The sequence below is a fragment of the Rhinopithecus roxellana genome, chromosome 7 (genome assembly GCF_007565055.1).
Source record: "Rhinopithecus roxellana isolate Shanxi Qingling chromosome 7, ASM756505v1, whole genome shotgun sequence".
Lineage (NCBI taxonomy): Eukaryota > Metazoa > Chordata > Mammalia > Primates > Cercopithecidae > Rhinopithecus > Rhinopithecus roxellana.
Window position 1 is genome coordinate 131,047,994 of NC_044555.1, and position 3,996 is coordinate 131,051,989.

Sequence of the window (3,996 nt, forward strand, 5' to 3'; positions counted from 1 at the left end):
TTATCTGTTAGTTTTAACTCCCTGTTTGTATTTAATATAGTTTACTGGTCTCAGCGTTCTTATATTCTTGCTAAATCTTGCCAGACTTTTCTATTTCATTAGTAATTTTTTAAAACTGGCTTTTGGTTTAATTATCCACTCTATTTTTTCAAGTTTTAATTTCCTGTTACTTTTGTCTGTATATCTTTTTTTTAACTTTTATTTTAGGTTCAGGGGATACAGATGCAGCTTTGTTACATGGGTAAATGGCATGTCACTAAGGTTTGGAGTACAAATGATCCCATCACCCAGGAAGTGAGCATTGTACCCATAGGTGGTTTTTCAACACCCCCAGCCTCTTCCCCTCTAGTAGCCCTCAGTGTCTATAGTTCCCATCTTTGGGTCCCTGAGTACCCCATGTTTAGCTCCCACTTACAGGTGAGCCCATGTGGTATTTGGTTTTCTGTTCCTGTGTTATTAATTTTCTGTTTGTTGTGTTGTATTTTATTCATTTCTGTTTTTATTAATTTGCTTTGTTGTGATATCTTTTGTGGATTTTCTCGTTCACTGCTTTAAAAATTCTTGAGTTGAATATTTAATTCATTAACTTTCAGCAGTTCTTATTTTCTAGAATATGCATTTAAAGTTATACATTCCCTCTCACTATCAAATTATCTATTTGGGTACAAGCTACTTTCACGTGATGCTATGCTAAATAGTTTGTCATTTTGTTTGTAGTTTTAAGTATTTAATGAGTGAATTATTTAGAATTTTGATTTTACTTTCCAAATGTATGGGTGGAAAAGGCTACTTCTTATAAATTATTTCTGTTTTTGCATTTTAATTAAAGAATGCTATCTCAATCACATTTAATATTCATAAAAGAAAAACCCTATTTAACATAGTGTGGTAGTGACTTTAAGCAAAAGTGCCATATATACTTGGAAAGATATATTCTCAATGCTGGGTAGCTTTCATTGTTCAAATCCTATACCATTTGCCTCTGTGCTTGGAAAGAACCTGATTATCTATGTATTGATATCAGTGTTATTCTTTTTCAAAAAATCTGTTTGCCAGATTTCAAGAGAGCATTAAATTTTTTACACAGTCGTGATTTTTAATTTCTCTCTATAATTATGAGAATTTGCTTTGTACTTTTAGGGCAATTTTGTTAGATTCATATAGGTTAAAGATTATTATATTTTCCTAGTAAATTGTTCCTTTGTTTAAGCAATGAATCCTGTAATCCCCAGTAATGATTTCTGCCTGGAAGTTGTTTTTCTAATGCATTATTATGCCAGCTTTATTTGCGGCATTTTCTCTGTTTTTAATATTTATTTTCAAACTTTTATGTTTTTTATGCTTCACTTGTGTCTCCTTAAATTTTTATTTTTTTTTGTTCACTCTTAGAAAAAATCTGTCTCTTAAGAGATGAGTTTAATCCATTCACATTTATTTGTTTATATATATATTTATTTTTAAGGGGACATTTTAGTATCCAAAAGTTATCAAGTTGGGTATGATTTTATTTTCCCAGTAATTTCCTAAATATAACCTAATATTGTCTATACCAAAAAAGGGAGCTTTATCCCCAAGCAAAATCTTCACATTTTGCTTTTATGAGCAAAAGTCTGTATTACCTTACTTTTTTTTTCTTTTTTTGGCGGGGGGAGTGGGGGGATGGAGTCTCCCTTTGTTGCCCAGGCTGGAGTGCAGTGGCATGATCTCAGCTCACTGCAACCTCGACCTCCCGGGTTCAAGCGAGTCTCCTGCCTCAGCCTCCCGAGTAGCTGGGATTAAGGCACGTGCCACCACATTCAGCTAATTTTTGTATTTTTAGTAGAGAAGAGGTTTCACCATGTTGGCCAGGCTGGGCTTAAACTTCTGACTTCAACTGATCTGCCCCCCTCAGCCTCCCAAAGTACTGGGATTACAGGCATGAGCCACTGCACCCAGCTTTACATATGTCTTATATTGATTTTACATCTGGTTTCCACTTTCGGGTTCCCAAAGGGACTTACTCATTTTATCTGCAACACTTAACTGTCTGAATGTAACATGCACTAGAATGAAAAATTAATTCTATCACCTTGGAAAGAATGGGGATGGAGGAAAATGTTGACATTGACTATACCCTCACCTAGTGTTCTGATGTTTCCTGAAAGAGCACTGTGATTTGTCCACTGCTGTATCCTTGCAACTTGGCACAGGCTGGCAGGTTAAAAACGATCTACTTTCTGTAGAAGGACAAGCCTATTCTTTACAGGTAAGTTTTGATTACTACTATTTTATCACATCTTCAATATACATAGCTCTTGAATATCAGCAGTTTATTCAGATATTTTTGCAATTTAGCATGGCTCTGGCAAACCCCCAGCTCAACAAACTACTCTAGGAGTCTAGCTAAGGCTACTCTTTACTCAAGCAGACGTGCTTTTCATTTAGGCATATTTTCGGTAAGCAAGAGCAGATTAATACAGCTGATAGTTTTAAGCACCTTCGACTCACCTATTAGCAAATGATAGGCAAGATACCAATAACTACAAGGCAAACCCAATATAAACTAAATTTGTCTATCATAGGAAAAGGTAATTTAACTAGAAAATAGTCTAAAAAGTACATCTTTTTTTTTTTTTTTTTTTTTTTTTTTTCATTTTTGAGACAGGGTCTCACTGTCACCCAGGCTGTAGTGCAGTGGTGCAATCTTGACTCACTGTAGCCTCGACCTCCTGGGCTCATGTGATCCTCCCACCTCTGCCTCCTAAATAGCTGAAACTACAGGTGCATGCCACCATGCACCTGCAGTTCATTTTCATAATTTTTGTATTTTTTGTAGAAACAGGGCTTGTACTTTTTGTAGAGACAGGGTTTCGCCATGTTGCCCAGGCTGGTCTTGAACTCCTGAGGTCAGGCGATCTGCCTGCCTAGGTCTCCCAAATGTTGGGACTGCAGGCATTTGTCACCGAGCCAGGCAAATCCATGTAACATCCTAGTACTTACAGCCTTGTAAACAAAAAGTTAAGACAAAGAAGTTTTCGTAATGTGCTCGACACACCCCAGCTAAGCAAATAGACTTTTTAATAAAATACCTACCTCTTATATTCTTAACTTTATTAGTTCACCTATGATCATGTGAGGCCCAACATGCCTATCATGAGAATAAAATCTCCAGCACAACCTAGAGTTATAGTCCAATCTTTACTTTAAAATCTGATCTACTGGCTTAGCGTTTTCCACCATCTTGGGGAGCTGAAACTTCCACAGGCTTTGCAATCGTCTGCCCAGGTGCTGCCTTTGGCAAAAACGCAATTACTTTTGCACCAACCTAATAGATGTCTTAGCAGCAGCCATTGCAGTCTTTTTAGCTGCTTGCTTAGTCTTTTTTGCTTCTTTATGAGCCCTGATAGCTTGTTCTCATTGAGCCTTTCTAACGTCAATTTTCTCATTCCTCTTGGCCATTATGTCAGCGAGAGATTGTACCAGTAAGGGCCCTCTGAAATTTGCTTGGCCAGTTCTTTTCTGTTGAATTTCTTCCAATTGTCCTTTTTTGTGCTTCCTTCTGTAGAGGAGAGTCCAGTTTACCTGCCAAGGATTCCTCTTGGAAAGGAACGCCAACTCGCATTTTGCATTAAGACACTGGAAAACCTTCGCGTCGTTGGTCCTGGCATAGCACCTCCCGTGTCTGGGGTAGATCTTGTACCCTCTGAAACTGCAAACCTCCACATTCATGGCAGCATCTCCAAGGGAGGAGAAAAGATGGCAAAGAGAACTCCATTTATTCTTATATCTGATATATTGGATCTTATTTTCTCCTGCTTATTTTGTGTCTTCCATTTACCAAATGCTCTCCATTTTCTTCTTTGCTGCCTACTCTCGAATTGATTGAGTTAAAATCTATTTCTATATTCCCCCTCTCCTTATATGAAAGCTACGTGCTCTATTTTATTTCACTCTTTTCCCTTAAAAACATGAGTGTGCATTATTAAAGGGCTAGAGTTAAGTGATACTTTAGTGACA

General features: G+C 37.2%; 1 pseudogene; it reads right to left on the minus strand.

Moving 5' to 3' along the window:
- Window positions 1-3,202: 3,202 nt before the first annotated feature.
- On the minus strand, window positions 3,203-3,708 carry LOC104653781 (annotated as a pseudogene).
- Window positions 3,709-3,996: the final 288 nt, after the last annotated feature.